Source organism: Cololabis saira, chromosome 15 (genome assembly GCF_033807715.1).
Source record: "Cololabis saira isolate AMF1-May2022 chromosome 15, fColSai1.1, whole genome shotgun sequence".
NCBI classification, from domain to species: Eukaryota; Metazoa; Chordata; class Actinopteri; order Beloniformes; family Belonidae; genus Cololabis; species Cololabis saira.
The window spans coordinates 9,649,507-9,672,420 of record NC_084601.1 but is presented as its reverse complement, the minus strand read 5'-3'; the positions used below and the strand labels follow the sequence as shown (position 1 = coordinate 9,672,420).

At 41.0% G+C, this 22,914-nt stretch overlaps 1 protein-coding gene across 1 annotated transcript in view; it reads left to right on the top strand.

Annotated features, from left to right (window-relative positions):
* The first annotated feature begins 16,854 nt into the window (after positions 1-16,854).
* Positions 16,855-22,914, top strand: part of LOC133461466 (ras/Rap GTPase-activating protein SynGAP-like) — a 73,808-nt gene continuing 67,748 nt past the window's right edge. Inside the window, exon 1 of the mRNA XM_061742398.1 lies at positions 16,855-16,893. The gene's annotated coding sequence lies outside the window, so the exon portion shown is untranslated. The remainder of the gene's footprint in view (positions 16,894-22,914) is intronic.

Below are 22,914 nucleotides of genomic sequence, written 5' to 3'. Positions count from 1 at the left end.
AATGGATACATGTACCTTTGTGTGTCTTACATTTATAACAGAGGTTGGAAGTGTCAGGGAACATTTTCTGTTATCTGAGATTGAGGTACATTTAGGAAAATTCCCGCTGCAGATCTTGTCCCAGTCTCCAGGATTAAATGTCACCTTCAGATCATGCTCCCACAACAGCTTCAAAGAGTTATAACCTGAAGAGTCAGAGTAAAGCAGTGAGGTATAAATCTTGGAAATCAGTCCTTTAGGAGATTTTGACAGTCCCATTTGAATCCCGCCTGACTTCAAGAGAGAATGTTTTTCTTAATTGTAAATTAATCTCACATTCATTTCAGCTCTATTGCTGATCCTCATCCCATAGTTTTGGAAAACCCAAAGTTTAAATTAAAGACAGACAAATCCCAGACAGTTTTTATTGATCAAATTAGTGATTTTCTCTCCTCCCGACACGTCGTTATTAACATCTCAACAGAAACAGCTGGTGACGGCGGATCTCTATTTATTCCAGATGTGTGCCCTTGTTCCTCTTGTCTGGGCGTCTGGGTGATGATGGTACATACTCTGCTGGAGGCTCGGCCCTTCTGGCATCGGTATTATAAAAATCAGTCAGTGAACAGGCATATTTCAGTGCTTTTGCAGCTTTTAAAGAGCTGAGTTTTGTCCTCTGCATGCTTAATAGCTGAAAACTGCCTCTGCTTTCAACAACACTGCTGCGCCGCTCCCTGCAGGGCCTTAAATTAGGCTTTCTATTTTTGTTCTCAATATAAAAACCCCCTTCGGCACTTGACTAATCAGCCACCTCTGACCTCTGTTGCAGCTGGCGGTCATCTCGACAAGCTTCGGCCTCTGGAGATCAAAACTAATGTAAACGTTTAGTCACCGGGTTCAGTGATCCCTGTAAAACGCTCAAAGGTGAAAATCTGACCATAATAATAATACATAAATGAAAAGAACTTTCACTTTTATTGGAGAAAATATATGTGTTTGGGATTGTGAGAGCGGATCCGAGAGGATGACTTTCTTGAGACAAACCTCACTCTTCGTTTCAAAAAAACAGGATTTGGATTGTTCAGAAGCAACTTTGCAAACATATATTTATTCCTGTAAATAAAGTTCTTTGGCAGGTTTTTACTGTCATGAACGTTAACATTTAACACCCTAAGCGGGGCTTGTAGAGTCTCAAGTGTCCCGTTCAGTGGTCTGACCTTGGGGTGAACTTGGATCTTTAACCTCCCCAAGCGTTTTTCCCCAGACAATGATCATCAATAATGGACTCCAAGATCGATGGGCTGCAAGGATTCCTTCTCTACGGTAATTACTGATGTCTTTCCTCCATTGCATTGCATCAAGGATGCTCCAGATAAATGATCATTTAATTGAGTGCATTTGATTAGCAGTTCCTGTTTTTAATGAGTGATGAGGTGTTTAACACCTTTAAGGCGTGAACACGCACAGCTTTACAGGTCATATTCTGGAAGAAGACTTGGACTTGAGATCATTATTACCAAACTGGGAAGCTGGAACCCGGCAGGTTCTGTTTGGGCCTGTTGTCATGCTTCCACTTGTGTTGGTATTTTCTGTTCTTAAACTCGCTGCAATACACACAAAGGAAGAACCCACGTAACATTTGGGTTTGTACCCTGAAGACGCGTCGTGGTACTAGCAGACATAAGTTGAGGATTCAGGTAAACATTTGAACGTGAATCCAGAGCACGCTGTCACCAAAGCTACAGATGTTTGATTATTATATTTGGGAGTCCTCTCTGTCCCGACTGTCATCATCAAGCTGCGGGAGATGAGCGACACCATTGCTCACTAAAAACACCATCTCAGGAAGCAAAAAAAAAAAAAGAAAAGTATGTTAGCATTTTAGGGCCATGCAGGAGAAAAAATATATTTTGAGAGGGGAAGATTTTTTTTTATTGTGCACTTTGAGAAAAAAGTCGAAATGTCGAAATGTCGAGAACAATGTTGAAATACAATTTTAAGAATAAAGTCAAAATTTCGTGAATAAAGTCGAAATTTCAACTTTATTCACGAAATTTTGACTTTTTTCCTCAACATTTCGACTTTTTTCTTGAAATTGTATTTCAACATTAATCTCGGCATTTCGATTTTTTTCTCGACATTTCAACTTTGTTCACAAAATTTTGACTTTTTTCTCAACATTTCGACTTTTTTTTCAAAGTGCATAATGAAAAAAAAATCTTCCTCCTCTAAAATATTATTTTTATTTTTCTCCTGTCTGGCCCTAATACTCTTCCGTATTTGACCACTAGAGGCTGCAATGATAGGAAATATTTTCCCTTGCTAAGTTCTGACAGGTGAGGAGGCCCAGCCGAGTCTGGACCTCTGGGCTTGGTTGATGGGTATCTAACACTGGTGAATCATTCATTCATGGATATTTATTGATGTGAAATGACTGGCTGGAGTTAAAGAGATGGACATCACAGTACACAAGCTGACAGGCTGAGACCATAGATTATTTAATCATTTAATCATGAAAAGGTAGCGGGAGATCTGTCATGATGCAAGAGAACACAATCTGTCCAGACGACTGACGACTCACTGAGTCAAAGAATCCTCTGCTCTGATAACTCCCCGGCTGTTTTATGACAAACTCCAAACTGAGATGTGTCTGCTTGCTGCATACAAGCCGAGCGCTCTGTGCCAACAACGTGTAGATGGCAATCTTTCACAGCCAGCCGAGCCATATTCAGTCTCCTCGTCTCCAGATCTCAAAGACAACGCTGCACAGAGTATCACTTTGCATTTATACCAACAGTGGGGAGCACATTGAGAGTGAAGCCGTGTATTTCATGGTGCCTTTTCAACTCGTCCGCCTCAGCGTCGGCAGCTGCTGCCCACACACGGGTGCAGATGAAGTCCTAGCACATTAATTCAAAAATAACAAGTTGCTCCTTCAAGCGATCGTGATGAATTCAGTCTCAGGATGAGCCGGAGCCTCTGGTGAACACACAAATGTAATATATGCGTTCAAGCATACAGCCTGCAGTGTTTTAGTTTTGTTATGGTAGTTTAATGCTTCTAAAAAAAATGTATCTAATCTTCTGCAACAACAGGATAATTAAAGCTTTGTCTCCCACATACAGCACGCTGCATATGGTACCAGTTTGCAGAGTAGGAAGAGAGCGAGCTGCATTATCACTGGTTCTAGTGTGGTAGTTGCCATGGAGACGAGTGTAGGTGGTGTACAGTGCTGTACTCTTTCCCTTGTCCTCTCCGCTCTTCTGTGGCCTGCTCTCTCTGCTCTGCTATCTGCAACATCCGGACAACTTTTACGCCTCCTCCTTTACTCTGATCCGGCTGCTCGGGTCGGCCTTTCCGACGGACGCCAGTCCATCAATTCTCCGTTTGAGGCCACACCAAAACAGATCTAAGTAAAAGGGAATTTAGGCAGATTGAGATCAGTACCTACTGCTTTTATTGTGGGTTCAAGAGGTTAACTTTTCTTTGGACATTTGATTGGTTTGTTTTGACATTCTGATTCCCCAGATCCATCTCAGTTTTTGTTGCATCACAAGTTTTTTTTCTTCCTTCTTACGCTCTGCCACAGTTCATCTATATTTTGCTTTGTCAATTTCTCCTTTTATTTTTTTATTTGCAGGCTGTTCTTTTATCAGTTTCCATGGAGATTCGAGTGTGTGCATGGGAGTGACTGAGCGAGAGCTGAGAGTGGAAGAATAAGGATGTGTCACTTCCACTTTAGATTTTTTGAGTCATTTTGTGGACTGCGTGACCCAACCAGTGTCCCGACACTAGACATTCTGCAACATTCAGGTTGTTTTCCTCTGCTCGTGCACCGTCTCCCCCCCCAAGTGCAATAATTAAACCTTAACTGGGCCATAGATTGTTTTAGAGGGATTTATGTAATGCTCCTCACATATACCCAATAAATGATCCACGACACATTGACTGTCTAACAATTACGGTGCACATTTATGTAACATGTTTACCGATACAGGTGTCAACATCAAAACAACTGCTGAACCTCCACATATCCACGTTAACAGGGCAGATTAATGCTTCTGTTTGTTTCAGGAAAATTAGGCATTTAATGTACACGAGTCATCCACAGATGTTTATCACCCGGGTGTTTGAGGTCCAAATACTATATATATATATATATGTATATATATATATATATATATATATATATATATATATGTATATATATATATATATATATATATATATATATATATATATATATATATATATATATATATATATATATATATATATATATATATATATATATATATATATATATATATAAAAAGTACTCAAGTTGAGGGAGGATGGCATCCCCCCCTGAAATAAAAATGGTCAAAATCACCCCCCTGTAAAACTGCCATCCCTCCTTTCCATCCCTTATGTCATTTCATCAATGAATGTGGTTTTACTGCTATTTCAACATTTAGAGTCATCACCAGAAAAATAACACCAGAAAAATTACTTATTTGACAATTTTCACCTGTTTCAAGTAAATTTTCACTTGAAATAAGTAGGAAAATCTGCCAGTGGGACAAGATTTATCTTCTCATTACAAGCAAAAAGATCTTGTTCCATTGGCAGATTTTTCTACTTATTTTAAGTGAAAATCTACTTGAAACAGGTGACAATTGTTGTTTTTTCCAGTGATGAGTCTTGTTTTAAGTGTAATGAGATTTGTTTTGCTAAAATGAGACATTTTAACTAGAAATAAGATAAATATTCTTGTTAAGATTTTGAGTTTTTGCAGTGATCCATTTTACTTATCCTGTGAAGGACAGAGTCATATTGATAAGTTCAGAAAACTGTTTTTTATTGTTGTGTTTTGATGTATTTGATGTAAGCCCAGTGGATATTTAAAGCTTACAGAAGGCTGCATTTAACTGCTGCTATGTCATTCCTGCAGTATTTCTGCAGGTGTTTTGGTCAGTGCTATTATTTGTAATATATTATATTATTTGTAATCAGCACAAATTATCTGATCAAATCCATTCCAAAATCCATCCAATACATACATACATACATACATACATACATACATACATACATACATACATACATACATGCATGCATGCATGCATGCATGCATGCATGCATGCATGCATACATACATACATACATACATACATACATACATACATACATACATACATACATACATACATACATACATACATACATACATACATACATACATACATACATACATACATACATACATACATACATACACACATACACACATACATACAGTACAGACCAAAAGTTTGGACACACTTCCCCATTTGTTTGAATGAGAAGGTGTGACCAAACTTTTGGCCTGTACTGTATAAATATGAATGTATACACGACAACATTCAAAAGGTACGTTTAAAAGCCAAACCCATATTTGGAGGTGAAAGATAAAGCTGCCATGACACAATATCAGTGAGTGTTGCAGGCAGTTGCAAAATGGGCATATTTTGGTAAAACCTTGATTTTTCAAGCACATTTTTCTTGTTTGCTGCTGCTCAGCAAGGACCGGCAAGTAAGGAGACTTCCTACTTCACCTTGCTTACAGGTGAGATTAGAGGAGCACCCCACTGATACTGAGATCAGCTCACTTTCACGAGGACCACTGTCCAGCCGTGTTCTCCTTCCTACTCCTGCAGAAGTGCGGGTAAATAGACTTAATGCAAGACGTGTGTCCATATTCTGTTTGTCAGGCGTGCATCCTGCTGTCTGCACACTGACGAGGAGCTGGAAAGGCAGTGGCATGTGCCACGGAGGGGAACATCTAAGGAGAGATGCTAATGAGCTGCATAAGAGGAAACTGTGTTGAGTATAAGGCGCTAATAATCTTTGCAAGTTCCACCATGATGCAACAACGTTTTACAAGGGGGGCTGATTAAGGATGTGCATGCTAATATGCATTTTGATTGAAGATCTTGTTATGTGTGAGCTGCTTATTTCCCAAAGTTTTAGTGCCTATTTCTTTAGCAAATCGCTGTTTTTTTGTTCTTGTGGCAGATATTTCATTTATGTGTGACTGAACTTATGGGCTGTGTCTAAGAGGGTTTTTTTTAAGTCTTTTTTTATTGAATTTTTGGCACGACAAACATTAACAGTATAAATGCACATATGAATTATAATGCCTAAGTAAAGGACATTAACAAAAATAGTCCTAAAAAAAAATAAACGCACACAAAAAAACAACACATCAACAATACACCTTGACTAAATTACCTACAGTTCCACCAGATAAGACAACAGAATCCTCCTAACCAGACTATTCGCCATATGCACATCATGGTACTTACTAGACCGTCTAGATCAGGGGTTCCCAACCTTTTTTGTGCCAAGGACCAGCAGAAGTATAAACAAAAAGCTCAGGGACCGGTTGACAATTTATGTCAATTTTAATAAACATTTTAGAAAAAAACAATGCATTTTAAAATGCAGGCTATCATCAGCGACGTTAGCTGATGTTGTGGCCTTTAAAACTTGCTTCTGCAAATCTAAGTCACGTTTTTTCCTTCCACTGGTTTGTCTTTGAGAGAAGGATGTTTTGTATTTAAGTGTCTTTGAAGCTTGGATGGCTTCTTTTGCTTCGTTGGCGAGCGTTTCTCCACATAAAATACAAAGTGTGTTTGGCGCCTCCAAATCGCCCGTTGCAACAAATCCGTATTTTATATACATAATGTCGTACTTGCGATTAAAGCTTTTGCTTTTCTTTTTGGTAGGATTTTCCACTTGTTCATCACTATTTCTTTTACTCGAACAACTAGTAAAGAAACGGCTCATGGAGGTTTGCTGAGGTCCGCTCATCTCTGCAGCTGACTGAACCTAACCTGCATACAGCACCTGTGCATGGCGCTGTTCAGTCCGGTCAGGTACCAGAACTTATTGTCCGCCAAGCCATGACAGGGCTGCCACTCAAAGAAACACATTTCGACAAGTTTTGGATGAAATTATATGACAAAAAAATGCAAAAATTGTTTTCTTAAATTTAGTATGAGGTTGCTTTAATTATGTGGCAAATGATAATAAACACGAGAAAGATGGGTACTTCAATGAAAAATAGATATTTTATTCAACTTTGCTGCTGTCATTCATGCAGGGAGACACCTAAAACATGCTGGATAGGTCTCTCCAGGACCGGAGTTGGAGACCCCTGTATTATGCTCTTATTTATTCATGTAATAATATACAGGTGGAGGTCGGAAAATTTGAATATATTGCAAAACTTCATTCGTAGTAAATTCAACTTAAGGTGAAACAAATATTATTTCCCACTACATGCAAAGTGAGATATTTCAAGCCTTTGTTATAATTTTGGTGATTATGGCTCACAGTTTATGAAAACCCCACATAAAAAATCTCAAAAAATTTGAATATATTATGAAATCAATAAACAATTCAATCATCAAAATTATAACAAATAAAGGATTAACACATATTGCTTTGCCTGTAATGAGACTATGTACTGTAATATACATGTATTACGTGGTCTTGATAACCATATCCCGACGAATATTTAATTCTCTGCGCATTAATTCTGCACCTTCATCAATTGTGTCTTCATCAAAAGGACATGCCATGTTCGTGACAATGGACTTCTAAAATACTGACTCTGTTTTTAATGACAGACGGCAGAACTTCGCCAAAACTCGCCTGCTGACTGAATGAATGAGGAAATCAAATGTGCGTGCGGCTCTGAAAGAGGCGGAGACGCAGAGAAACTCCAGGTTCATTGATATAAACCTGGTCCAGGTTAGGTTCAGAGAGTCTGTTACTGCAGTAACTGACCGAGAGCTTAAGTTACCTCTCTTTGTGAAACAGGCTAGAGTTACCTCTCTTTCTCTGGTTTGAGTTACCTCCCTTTGTGAAACGGAAAACTCAGTTTCCCTCATTTCAGGGTTAACAGACTCAGAGTTTTCACTAAACCTGCTTTGTGAAACGGACCCCTGCTCATCATTGATCAGCATCTGCAGTATTGATCAGTGAGCGCAGTCGTCTGGTGCGGGGAGACGCAAAAAAGAAAAGAAAAAAAAAAAAGCTGCGCTGACACGCGGCTCTGGGCAGAGATTGTATGAGGTGAAGTGAAGTGAGATGCCTCACTCCATTGGGAAAAAACCGTCTGGTGACAATTGCCGACAATTTTGATTATCGCTTTTTGTCGACAACGTCGTTGCAGCCCTAATTATGATCGGAACACAAGCCATTCCACGGCCCGGTAGTAACGGCTCTACGGACCGGTACCGGTCCGGGGACCGGGGGTTGGGAATCACGGGTCTAGATCTTCACATCCATCCAGCAGAGTGAAAACAAGTAAAACATACATACATAAACATACATATGTAAAGAAAAAATAATAAAGAATACCCGCACACCACTAGGAGAAATAACATCACAGCAGGGAGATCAAGCTTCTTAATATATGAGAAAAAAGGGGCCCATGTAGTGTAGAATTTGTCTGTGCACACATTCAATGTGCATCTTATTTTTTCCAGTTTTACACAGTGTAAAATAGATTTGATCCAGGAGACATGAGTAGGAGCTGCAGAAGATTTCCATATAAGTAAAATTAAACGTCTTGCTAATAAAGAAACAAAGGCAATTGCATCTTTACTTGCTCTGGAGAGTTGTGGTGTGGCTGAAACTACCCCAAACAATGCAATGATGGGGTCTGGTTCAATGTACATATTACATATTTCTGACAGTGTGTTAAAAATGTCTTTCCAAAAAACAGCTAAAGATTGGCAACTCCAAAACATATGTAGGTGATTTGCAGGGGACTGGGCACATCTTATACATTTAGGCTCCACATCTTTGTAAATCTTAGACAGTTTCATCCTGGTCCAGTGGGCCCTATGAATAAGTTTGCATTGAATGAGGCCATAGCACAGATGGAGGAGGTGTGCACCTTTTTAAGCGCCTCTTCCCGTAGTTTATAGTGTCTAAGAGGGTTAACGACTCTCTGCAACGTGAGCAGCTTTCAGGCAAAAGAAGGGTTCATCGCTCTGGTTTCAGGACCTGGATATGCAGCGGTCCAGGTTATATAGCCCTATAGTGGACAAAAAGAGAAGCCTCTCTTTGGATAACTATTCACAAACAGCTAACGAAGGATTTCTCACTTACTACAGGACTGTCTCAGAAAATTAGAATACTGTGCTTTTCTGTAATGCAATTGCAAAAACAAAAATGTCATACATTTTGGATTCATTACAAATCAACTGAAATATTGCAAGCCTTTTATTATTTTAATATTGTTGATCATGGGTTACAGCCTAAGAAACCTCAAATATCCTATCTAAAAAAATTTGAATATTCTGGGAATCTTAATCTTAAACTGTAAGCCATAATCAGCAATACTAAAATAAGAAAAGGCTTGCAATATTTCAGTTGATTTGTAATGAATCCAGAATGTATGACATTTTTGTTTTTTTAATTGCATTACAGAAAATAAAGAACTTTATCACAATATTCTAATTTTCTGAGACAGCCCTGTATGTAAGCTTTTTAGGAAAGATGTAAAGTTTTTTGTTGCCAATAAATCTCACCAGAAAATATAAAGCAATGAATCATAATTATTGTGCTCTTTTCTCAGACATTATTGTTATTCTAATAAGTTGAAAACTGGAAATCCAGAGGTCCCTGTTGCTGAACATTTGACTATTGTTTAGTGACTCACTCGTCAGCCAACCACGTCTGAGTGGAAACACGATGAAATGCTCCCGAGACGTCCACCTCCTCTACAAACCAAGACCGATCAAAGAAATGATCCCCGTTAGATGAAATCACTCCCGTCTGAACTACAGGCCTGTAAGCGTTGTTTAAATAACAAACTTACCCTTCAAGATAACGCATGACTTTCTTTTTTTTTATGTCTTTATTAGATCTTTGTTTGCAGTTTACAACAAGTCAAACATCAGTCACTGTTACAGGCAACAAAGCAAACTTTTTCTCCCCGTTCTCCCTTCCATCCCCTCGTCCTCTTTCTAAGTTGGTATAAGAAAAATGGGTTAGAATAATAATAATAATTGAAAAAAAAATAGAGCAAAAGAGGGAAAAACCTTAATAGATATAGTATTGATTAAAAAACACATAAAAATAGATATCCATTAAATAAGTACAGCTGATAACAATAGAACCCTGGATGTGATATACAGTATATGCATGCCTGTGTGAATACAGACATACATACAAATACATGCATACAAATACTGAGATAACGCTTGACTTTCTAGTTTTTCTGAGCTTTAGAGTTTATATCTAGAAATCTAAAGGGATAACCAACTTAAAAACTTTGAAATAGCAGATCTCCAGCAGCGTGATTTAGGGGCCTTGCTGCCATTGACATGTGCAGGTTACTGTGACATCTGAGAACAGAGTAAAATGATAAAGCTTCTTCATTTTTACCTCAACCCTGTTTCTGCTGCGATGCACTTTCTGTACATTGGAAGTTATTCGTGTGCTTGAGGCAGCGACTGAACTACACACTGGTTTTTTGAAGGAGTCTTGTTTTTTGGTGTGCACCATGACCGCCCAACAGGGCAGTGTGCTTAGAAAAAAAACGTTTAGCTTTATTTGCTGCTACTGCAGCAGCTAATACCGTCTGTAGCATCTCATATAAACACTAATGTTGCAAGAAGTTCAAAAGTCAAATCACACAAAATAGAAACAAATCCACCAACTGGACCTGAACAAGTGGGCAACACCTTTCTGCTTTTTATACACGCTATTAGGAATTAAACATCTTTGGACTGTGACAAAAGAAAAGTTGCAAGCACACTAAGAAAGAGAAGGATGTCTCCAGGAATAAATAAGCACATTAATTAATGGTTGAGAGAACTGATTAGAAGCATCTTAGCATGATCAAATCTTAAAAATACATCAATTTAATAGGAGTTATTCATTTCCTCGTTCTCCCATCCAACCACGAGTGGCCACCGCAGCCTGGTCCAGGTTCAAGTCTGAGTCCACTGCTGCAGGTGGCTGTGCTGGTTTCTCAAAATCTTAACAAGAATATTTGTCTTATTTCTAATTAAAATGTCTCATTTTAGTAAAAAAATCTCATTACACTTAAAACAAGATTCATCACTGGAAAAAACAACAATTTTCACCTGTTTCAAGTAGATTTTCACTTAAAATAAGTAGAAAAATCTGCCAGTGGAACAAGATTTTTTTGCTTGTAATAAGAAGATAAATCTTGTCCCACTGGTAGATTTTTCCTATTTATTTCAAGTGAAAATTTACTTGAAACAGGTGAAAATTGTCAAATAAGTTATTTTTCTGGTGTTATTTTTCTGGTGATGACTCTAAATGTTGAAATAGCAGTAATACCTCATTAATTGATGAAATGACATAAGGGATGGAAAGGGGGGGATGGCAGTTTTACAGGGGGGATGATTTTGACCATTTTTATTTCAGGAGGGATGCCATCCCCCCTCAACTCCAGTACTGGTTGTTTCCACCACGATTACTCAACCTGCAAAATGAACAGTTTTTTTAATGACTAGAAATAACATTCGGCAGGCCGGTCCATTAAAATACGACACCTGGAGCAGATGTAGAACTGTGTCAATGGGGGGGTAGATGTTTGAATCAAAGGAGCTCACAAACACATTTGCCATTTTTATTTGATTTATTTGACTTTAATCAAATGTTAATGCCTTAATGCCTGATGTATCATACTTGAGACCCCTGCACCCCTCTTATGAAAAAAAACTATGAAAACTAATTACCCAAAGTATCCAGAGACACAAAACATAAACTAAAAAATGCATTAAGACAAAATGTGGGGGTGGTTTTAATTTCAATACATAATAGGCAGTTCAGATAAAAACTAAATTAGATTTTCTGTGAATCATTTCATGTGTCAGATTTAAAAGCATTAAATTTTAATTGCAATTTTGCAAATATGAAATAAAAGGTCCTCATATGTTTCAGCTGACGCTTATGAAGTTTATTCACGTTAAAATATTCTTTCAATTTCCTTTGAGGGCATTTTCTTGTTCCGGTGATGTTCTGCCGCGACTGTTGGAGTTCATTTTACGTCCCGTCCTGGAAGTCTTGGCAGAGGCAACTAAAAAGACTCTAGAAAGAACTTGTGGAGGGAAAAAAAAAAATGAAAAAGATTCACTGAGTAAAGACCAAACAAAAGTAAACTTTTAGACAGTGTTGTGAAAGTGACATATCCCCACCTCCTATATGAAGACCCGACAAGGTTAAACTGTTTGTTTCTTCTCAAATCTTTTCCAGGGTAGCCATGCCCCCTCGACGTTGGATCTCGCAAGAGGCAGAGCAGGTTTTACCCCCCACCCGCCAACATACCTGTCAAGTCTCGCCTATTGGCTGGGAAACTACTGTATCTTTTCGCACCGTCTTCCTGTATTAGTATTTTCCCGTAAATTTCTCATTTTTATAATATAATCATTTTAAAACTGCAAACTGAATTGTCACTAACCTGGCGAGAACTGCCCCCTGCTGTAGCCTGGGTGGCAGTTCTCGCCACGTTAGTGGCGACACAGGAACAAACTCGGAACAACAAATCAGAGAGATGGATGGATTTAACAAGAGAGGAGGCATTTCTGCCCAAAAAGCGAAGACTTTGTGTAAATATCTTTAAAAATGGGATATTAAAGGAGCCGTCTGTAAGAAATGTCCAAAACTGGTACTGCAGTCACTTTCAAAATATTGTTGAGCGGCGTGTACCCTCCCCCTCCTCCCCCCGACCAGAGGTTGCCAGGTAGGCTGCAGAATGCAGCAGGAACGTAGGCTGCCATGGCTGCCATAATTAGAGCCGAGCTGGCAACCCGGATGCCGAAACAATACTGACTCGGTGATTGGGAGATAGGTGGAGGGTGGAGCTTCAGAAACAATACTGACTTGGTGATTGGGAGATAGGTGGAGGGTGGAGCTTCAGAAACAATACTGACTTGGTGATTGGGAGATAGGTGGAGGGTGGAGCTTCAGAAACAATACTGACTTGGTGATTGGGAGATAGGTGGAGGGTGGAGCTTCAGAAACAATACTGACTTGGTGATTGGGAGATAGGTGGAGGGTGGAGCTTCAGAAACAATACTGACTTGGTGATTGGGAGATAGGTGGAGGGTGGAGCTTCAGGCCGAAACAAAAAATGACAACATAAACATCAGTTGAGGGCTGCAACTCCTCTTTTTAAACTGGAATATCCTGGCTTGAGTGCTGTTGTCAGTGACATAAGTATTTGAAATGAACATGATTTTTAAATGTCTGTTGACATATCGGGGTCATTTTATGATTCATTTTATTATTGCTCTTACATACAGCTCCTTTAAATTGACTTCCCTAAAGAGGAGCAGGATGGGGCTCAGTTACGCATTCTGAAAGATAAGTAACTGCGATGTTCGTGTCTCTCATGGGGGAAGGACTGATGTCCGTCAGAGAGCCACATGAGTGAAAATGACAAATTAAAAGAAAATGTAAATGTTTCACTTGAAGAAAATCAATGTGTATATACACTGAAAATATTTAATAAGTGTGCTTTAATTCCCTTTTGTGTTTTCATTGAGGCTCTATTATAGGAATTACATATATAGGAATGTCCAGAGCATTTCAGTGTCAACAAAGGTCGTCCTATCAGGCTATGAGCCCATCATTGTAGTTTGTAAGGGGTTGACAGGTAGTTATTTTAGATTTCTCCTAAATCTGTCTTAAAATGTAAGATACTGGACCCCAGTTGCAGTGTTGTGCAAGTTCATACTTTTCATGAACTAGTTCAAAGTTCAGTTCACATAGTTTAAAAATTAACAGTTCACATTCATAATTCACCATTTTCATTTTGAACTAGTTCAAATTCAGTTCATTTCAATATTTTTAGGTGAGAAGTAGGAATGAAACACCCCCCTATCCTAAAACTGTTGTAGTGGTCTCCAACCCTGGTCCTCAGGACCCTGTCCTGCATGTTTTAGATGTTTCCCTGCTTCAGCACCTTGATAAAAATGACTGTCATTAACAGACTTGTGCAGACCTGGATGACAAACTGATGACGACCATTAATTAGAATCAGGTGTGAAGATGCAGGAAACATCTAAAACATGCAGGACAGGTTTTCCCGAGGACCAGGGTTGGAGACCCCTGCTGTATATAATCATTTATTGTCCTGGTGGCTTTTCAACTTTACTCAGGCTGTAAATCTCCAACGTTGTAGTCCATTATCAGTGTGTCTACCTGTTGCAGGTAAATCAACCCCCTGAAGGTGCAGCAGTGGGACTGGGGTCGTTTGGGGATGTTGGGTCTTCTTGCTCTTTCCTGATGACTTTTTTTTGATTATCAAGGACTTGCAGATATTTTCTCACACTGGACGGATGCTTTAACTCCACATGACGTTTTAAATTTAGTAGGCAGATGGACGAGGCAGACGGTCGGAGTTGTTTTCTCAGCGCAGGTGGACATAATTTGCTTAGAAAGGTTAGACTTTTACCGTCGGACTCTTTGGGAGACAATGTGTAAAATTCCCGCAAATAATCATAAGCGGATCATCATCTGACGCTGCGTCTGCAACGTCTCTCTCTTCACTGGTCATTTAAAGATGCACCGGGCTGGGGCCACCGTTGCTATGGAGCTGGTGCCCGTTACTATGCTAGTGTGCACTGCATTGTGGGTAATGTAGTGTGAAGTCTTCGCCTTGTCGAGTATTTTAAATGTGTGCGCCGCCCGCTGGTGAAATGAGAAGGATTATTCCGTAATAATTGGACCTAAACAGTGAAGCTGAAACTCACATAATCTGAACAGTTCAAATTCCAGTTCGTGATTTGCAGAATGAACATTCTAGTTCTTTATTTGCAAATACGTGGCGGTCAGTTCAACGTTCTCACAGAAATGAACGTGTTCATTTGAACGCGTTCATGCACAACTGCCCGGTTGGGCTGGTGGGACAGCTGGTGGCGGAAAATTTCCCGTATTTTAAATCCAAAACTTGACAGGTAAGCCCCCCAACACCAGCTGCTGTGAATAGAGCTGCAAAGACAAGGAGGCTTTGCTACTGTGCTACTGTATCCTCCACACACAGGACACCCTTCCCCAGTTTGGCAATAAAGCAATTTTCTTTTCTTTTCTTCTCTTTCTTTTCTTTTAACTTTATTTAATTGTTATAAGTTATATATGATATGATATTGTGAGGAAGGGACAGGACTAAATAAGCGTTCTGCTTCCTCCTGTTCCCTCTCGAACACATTGTTTTGCTGTGTGTTTTATTTTTGAATGAGACTGTTAAATTGTTTTGCTTTTTTTAAATATTTTGATGCTTTTAATTTGATTGGGTTTTGTTGTGTTCGAGACAAAGCCAATAAAAAAATAAATAAAATAAAAAATAAGGCCACGTGTCATTAAGTGTCGGTGATCTGAGAAGCTTCTAGAAATACATTTGAAAGTGTTCCCTTTTGTAACAGCCACTCATAGCTCTGATAGAAACCATGAAAGATGAAGCTGATAAAAGTCCCAGACTTCCAAGTGTTGTTGGGGAATGTGTCAAATGCAACCTGAAGTTATTACTTATTAAAAATAAATCCAGGTTCGACACATTAGTCCCGTGGAGGCAGCGTGGATGAACTTTGCTGGTTCCCCAGCATCATCTCCACCGCGGGGGCGCCGGGCTGCTGCTGCTGCTGGCTGTTCCTTCAGAGACGGCTCTGCGCTGGGCGGACCCGCCGTCTGCTCGCCTAGGTTTTTACGCACAATCTCCGCCCTCCAGGGAGACTCTTCCCCGGCTCCCAGAGCATCTCTCCCCCGGGCTCCCAGAGCATCTTCTCCCGGTCGCCGGAGCCCAGAGTGAGCGAGGTGTGACGGACGCAGGAGCGCGCAAAGGCCGCGCTGCTTTGGCACGGGATCCACCTCCTCTTCTCACAGCCCTGGATTATGGAGACGTCGTCGAGCCGCCTCGGGTCCAGCACGGGCGCTTTCCAGGACTAAATCACGCCGATGAGACGCAGGGACACCGATAAATAGAAAGAAAAAACACCGTTCCTCCTCTCCTGTAAATATTATTATTGTAATTCGAGGGGATCGGGGCGCGCAGTGAGCGGCGCGGTCGCTGCCCAGACTTTGCCATCATCTTGGTAAGAATCATATTTACGTAAGAAGAACCCTAATAGGTATGATTATCCAGGTGGGGGCTGCAGCTCGTTTTCTTACCCTTCCGATTCACAACTGTGTCGCTATTTTTCTGCGGAGGGTTTTAAGAGCAAATGTAGGAGACAGATAATGAACTAATTCTCCGTAGACCAAAGGGGACGCATCTTATTCCCGGATTGAGAGGCAGCGCATCATCAGAGGAGAGGGGGCTGTTTGAAGCCACATGCGCCCAGAACAAACAATTAAGATGTCAAAAATCGTCCTCAGAGGAGATTTTCTTTATTACCGAGAAAGCTGCATTGGTATCGAGTTCTTGTTCTCGGATTGCGATAGAGTTGGAGGACGGGGAGCGGAGCAGGAGCAGGAGGGGAGAGCTGCCGAGCCGCAGCGCGGATCCGCCGCCCAGGGGCCAGCTCCGGCCCCGGCCATGGACTGATCCCCGGGGGAAAAAACACACACCTGATCTGATCTCACTAAGCTTTCCCTCCCTGTCCAGGGGACACATCCCAGCACAGGTGAGAGGAAGGAGGAGGATCAGAACTCTCACCATTATTGGCCTGATGAATGAGACCGGTCTCAAAAGTGGACAGCACCGGCCTGCCTTCTGGAACCCGTTTCTCAGGTGTGAACAGGCTGATTCTACCTTAGTCCCAGGGAGAAACTGAACCTGGAACCTGGAACCTCAGCCCCCCTTCCCCAAAGTGCCCTGGAAGCCCTGCTGGATCCGCTCTGCACCCACAGATGTAACCCATCTGTCAACATTTCTTCGCTAGGAAGTCCTGTGATTTTTGGGTGAGTCTTGCATATGCAACCCCAGGCAAACAGCTGTCTGCCATGCTCTGGAGAGCAATATACTGCAGTTCATTACAGTTTTATACAGATTAGATATAGGAAAAAAGGAAACAAAATCACAATTTCACCTCCTCTGGCTTTGATCATGAATTCTTTGTGTCAGAGGTTTCAGAGAAGTAGAACAATCATAGTCACTGATCTGCTTTTAACCTTTTATTAGACACATTATCTTTGCAGGATGGAGCTTTATTCAGCACACACTTTCATCTGCATCAGGGTCCAGAGTCTTTACTGGAGTTAATATGTCTTTTGAAATGTTTTCATGTTTTTTTGTCGTTCATTATCATGCTTTAGAGAAAAGGACCAAACCTACTTTGGTCTGACGGAGAAAGAAAAGTGTCACAAATCCACTGTATCATATGTTCATGACTTCAGCTTTCTCTAATCTTCCCTGAAATGCAAACGTATTTAATCAAAACACTGTAGAAATGTGCTAATCGTTCATTTGTGCATGTTCAGGTGGGCCTGCAGCACACTGAAGTTCCAGCATCACTTCCCTGCCAGATGCAGATATTAATACATCACTGAATATCACTTCCCTGCAAGCGTCCGAGCTGCACTGCTGCTTCTCTTTAACCAACTGTTCAGTGTTTCTTCCCTTACAGTCTCTTCACAAACATTGACTCTATATTTCAGTTTATTTACTTAATTTTGCATTTCCCCTGTTTTAAGGTGCGTTCCTTCGAGTTTTCTGCTCTGATGCTTTGACATTTCTGATTTCCTCGTGCGTTTTCTGTCCTGAAGCCTTCCCATGTTGTTGTACTTGCTCTGAATTTTAAAGGCAGGGGACTGAAATCAGCCGTCATGTTTACTGTGAATCTGCACGTGGAACAGCTTGTTAAGGTCTCTTTGATTTCTGAGTTCTGATTCCACACGTTTCCATTTTCACTTGATATTCCACAAATTGGAGACATGTTTGTATTTGTATTTTTTTAGATGTACAGCAGGAGTCTGGTTGAACCTCGATCATGACCCAGTCAGGTGATCAGCCAGTTCAACCAAAGTGGGACATCGGCATTCTGATCAAAAAGTTTAAAAAAAGAAATAAAAATGCCTCCAGTCCTCTAGGTGGTCCAGGAGCCACCGCGCGTGAAGGTCCCAGTACTACATGGGTTGAAGAACGAAAGTAAGGCTTTAAAGGCGACGGATAATGCTTTTAAAACATTTTTTTTCAGGGAAAAATAACTTGGGCACTTACTGGACTGTCTGAGATTATCAAAACTACAGGGATTAAGTACGACCTCTTCCTGCTGTCTCTGCAGCTGATTTCTGTAAAAGAAACAAAACAGAAGGAGCCACTGGATCTCTCTCTTACAAGGAGGAGCGTCCTCTTTGTGCTACTTGCTCCTGAGCCGGGTCTGTGATGTCACAGAACCCTGCTGCTCTGAGTGGCTCGTGAATTAGATATTTTCAGACTTAGTGGCTCCAAACAAAGTGAGAGTGTTGTGTTAAGTCAATGTTTAACTTCAGTCACTTCAAACAGGATGCTCCCATGCGCGGAAAACAGAAACCCCTTTTTTAATGAAATGCCAACTTTAAAGAATCTCATAATCCATTAGCGCTACAGCAGCTGCGACTGACTGATACCAAACTATTTTATTGAAAATGCTCCACCGTGTCTGTTGTTTTTGCGTGAACGTGCACTCTGTGGCAATAATGATATTGAATTACACACAGTATGTTATTATAATGCTTGACGCCTCAGACTGAGAAGAATATTACACTTTCACAATATTATTGTTAAACAAAAAACTGCAGCTCAGTGCTGCAAAAAATCAACTTTCTCCGAGTGGAATCACTAAAAAAGGTCTGGTTGACGGATCAGCTGAGAGGAGCTGAAACTTTGCTACTGTTTAATGATACATGTAGCGGGCGGATTAGTTGGGTGTAGATGTAGATGTTGCACACATAGACATATATACGTAGACGCCCCATCGAGTGCTGAGCCGTACGTCAACGTCGCCGCCATATTGGATGTTCAAGACTGCGCTGTAAACTAATACAAGTAAATTGACTTATTTTCATAAAGCGCCTTTCTACAAAGAAATGTACGTTTTACGTCTCATTTATTCATTCACACACGCACTAATATACTTGGGAAACAGTTAGGCACCAAATATAATATATTTAATTTTCTCAGATGGCAAAAATAAGAACTTTATTGATCCCACATAGGAGTAATTCATGTTGTATCAGCTATAGAGAACAAGGTAGTGCCGAAAAACAATATATGTCCCCCTCACAAAAATAAGAAAAATAGAGAAACATATTCTCTCATCAACAAAGCATATTTTACATAAACATATTTTACATTTTTCAAGTAACAAAATAACATATTTGAACCATTTTTCCGATTTTTTCAGTTATTTTATTGTCTGAAAAATGGTTCAAATGTTATTTTATTGTCTGAAAAATGGTTCAAATATGTTATTTTGTTATTTGAAAAATTTTAAATTTGTTTTGTTCATGAGAAAATATGACGTACGGCTCAGCACTCGATGGGGCATCTACGTATATAAAGTCTATGGTTGCACACTTCTCCCACATATGAGGAGGCAGAGCCTTGTAACTTGGAGGAGGGCTGTCCCCCCTCTGGGGCTGAGGTGGGTGGCAACGCCCCAGGGTGGATGGGAGTTGCCCCGAGTTCCTGATGGGCACACCTGTGCAACATCGGGTGGACATCAGGGACGGTGCGTCACGACTGGCAGACTGGGGGGGTGGTCAACGTATTTAAGAAGGGGGGCAGAAGGGTGTGCTCCAATTACAGGGGTCTCACACTCCTCGGCCTCCCTGCTAAGGTCAGGGGTCCTGAAGAGGAGCAGGCTCCTGGAGGGATCATGGGAGTTCGCCCAACCAGTCCACATGTGTTTTGTGGACTTGGCGAAGGCATTCAACCATGTCCAGTGGCGGAGCGTGGGTCTCAGTACAGAGGGGGCGGAGCATTCTCCATGGGCCCTTATGATAGTCATTTTAACGTTCAACAACACCTCATCCTGCCCATAAAACAACATTTATTCTCACTTTTATTGAGCCAAGCAAGCCTATAGGCCTATGCTGCAGAAAGCAGAGTAAAGTCACAAACTTGTTCAGAAGAACACACACACACACACACACACACACACACACACACACACACACACACACACACACACACACACACACACACACACACACACACACACACACACACACACACACACACACACACACACACACACACACACATAGACCTGACAGCTGTCAATCACATGGAGCTGAAAACTCTTATTACAAAAGGGACAGTTCCATCTTTGATACAGCTTAAATACAAGAAAAACATAACTGGTCTAAAATTACACAATCTATTTAGATAGATATAGACACAGCGGTCTATGACATCATTTCTGAGCTGTATAACAGAGAATAGACTCGGCGGTCTACTTGACAACAACACAAAGCTCATTCAAATAGGCAGGTGGTCGAAGCTACCACAATATTCTTTTTAAAAAAAATATTTATCCCGGTTTTTTCCCCATTTTATCACCCAGTGCCCCTACCTAACAGTCCTGTGCATCTCCATCCTCTACCAACCCCGGGAGGGCCCTGCACTGAGCTCAGGTCTCCTCCTTACTTGAGGAGTGAGCAGGCCGCATCTTTTCACCAGACAGGGTGGGGTTTCTCCGGCCGAACGTAACGCGTGGAAGGATCACGTTATTCCGGCCGGATCCTCCCCACCCCATCTGGCGCCCCGGTTGGCCAGAGGGGGCATGTGTAGCCCAGGACTGTTGCATGTTTTTGTGAGGGTAGCTCACATTAGCTACCCAAGGGAACACGGGGAGAACATGCAAACTCCACACAGAAAGGCCCTTTCACCAACCCCACCCAGGGTGTGGGCACTGAAGTCATGGGAGAACTAACACGCACTTCAGCGCCCACAGCGTCCCCGGCGGGAATCAAACCCAGGACCTTCTTGCTGTGAGACGGCTGCACTACCAGCAGCGCCACCGTGCCCCCGCTACCACAATATTCTGATAAAGAAATTATTTATGAAGGTTACACTAACCCTTGGCCCAAACAAAATAATCCAGGAAACGTGGAAAACAGGGTAACATTCAAAACTTTGTACATGCTTAGTCCTCTTTTAAAGTTTAGCGCTCATCTCCTTCACGGCAGCAAACTTGCCGAGTCGGCAAATTGGCTGTAACTGTTACAGCCAATCAGCGTTGGCTCACAGCCCTGATGCGACAGGACAGTTGTAAAGTAATAATTAGCCTACACTGGCCGCACAATGCACATTTTATCGTTATTATAACCTACAATTTACGATTATATATGAATGTATCACACAAAACGGTGCCCTATCATTGGGCTCTATGAGCTTGTGGGCCCCGTGGCGACCGCCCCCTAACCCTCCTCTGGCTCCGCTACAGGGAGGAGTAATTGCTTAGGCTCGTGCCCCCGCGACACCACTTCAGATGAAGCAGAAGAAAATGGATGGGACTGTTGCTCACCTTGCTAGGTTACCCACAAAATAAGCGGTTCTGTAAATAAGATGACAACATGACTACAAGAGATTCTGCAGGTTCATTGTCAGGTACTCAGACTTCCAGTTCTTGGCTCAATTTATAAAAACTGAGTTAACGTGTTTGTCCTCCAGCTCAAACTAGCAAGAGAAGTATTTAATGTTCTGGGTGCTGCTGACGGCCACCGTCTTCATGGTCCATTATGCTGCAGAACTACTGCACGCAGTGGGCTCTCTCCTCTCGGCCAGAAAAACAACGGCGTGCAGAGAAAAGTGCTTCAGATGATGAACCGTCTGAGAGGAACAAGAGTAGTCCTGGTCTGACTCATCTCCCGTTTTAGTGGATTTCCTCTTTTAGAAATAGATGTCAGTTAAAACATGACTGACTTGTGCAGCTCTCCAGAGAATCATTTTGTTGTTTTAGCTGAAATAACAGTAATAAAAAAGTCGTAAGTCATAGATATTAATTAGTTTTTCCTCAATTCTTCATAAACTAGACGTCTCTCTGCTCCGTCTCAGCTGTGAACCTGACAGACTCTCCTCCAGTGCCGTCATAATTCTGCTCTTCTGGGCTCTTTCAAGGACAATAATCCTTTGTCGGCCTGTTTGAATGTTCTCTAAAGTGAAGTATCCTTGTCAATGAGATTCTGTCCCACAGTTTCCTCAAATGATTCTCTTCTGCCTGAGGTCAGCGATCTCCCTCCCATCCGCCTCACTTCAACAAACCAGCAAGATATTTTTACCCTCCTGCTAATTCTTTACCATCCCGAACCCCCTCTTACATATTAGATGCAGTCTGCCTCATAAGACTAATATGCAGTACTGGAGTTGAGGGGGGATGAGGGGGGATGGCATCCCCCCCTGAAATAAAAACGGTCAAAATCATCCCCCCTGTAAAACTGCCATCCCCCCTTTCTATCCCTTATGTCATTTCATCAATGAATGTGGTTTTACTGCTATTTCAACATTTAGAGTCATCACCAGAAAAATAACTTATTTGACAATTTTCACCTGTTTCAAGTAAATTTTCACTTGAAATAAGTAGGAAAATCTGCCAGTGGGACAAGATTTATCTTCTCATTACAAGCAAAAAAATCTTGTTCCACTGGCAGATTTTTCTACTTATTTTAAGTGAAAATCTACTTGAAACAGGTGAAAATTGTGTTTTTTTTTCCAGTGATGAGTCTTATTTTAAGTGTAATGAGATTTTTTTTTACTAAAATGAGACATTTTAACTAGAAATAAGACAAATATTCTTGTTAAGATTGTGAGTTTTTGCAGTGATCCATTTTACTTATCCTGTGAAGGACAGAGTCATATTGATAAGTTCAGAAAACTGTTTTTTATTGTTGTGTTTTGATGTATTTGATGTAAGCCCAGTGGATATTTAAAGCTTACAGAAGGCTGCATTTAACTGCTGCTATGTCATTCCTGCAGTATTTCTGCAGGTGTTTTGATCA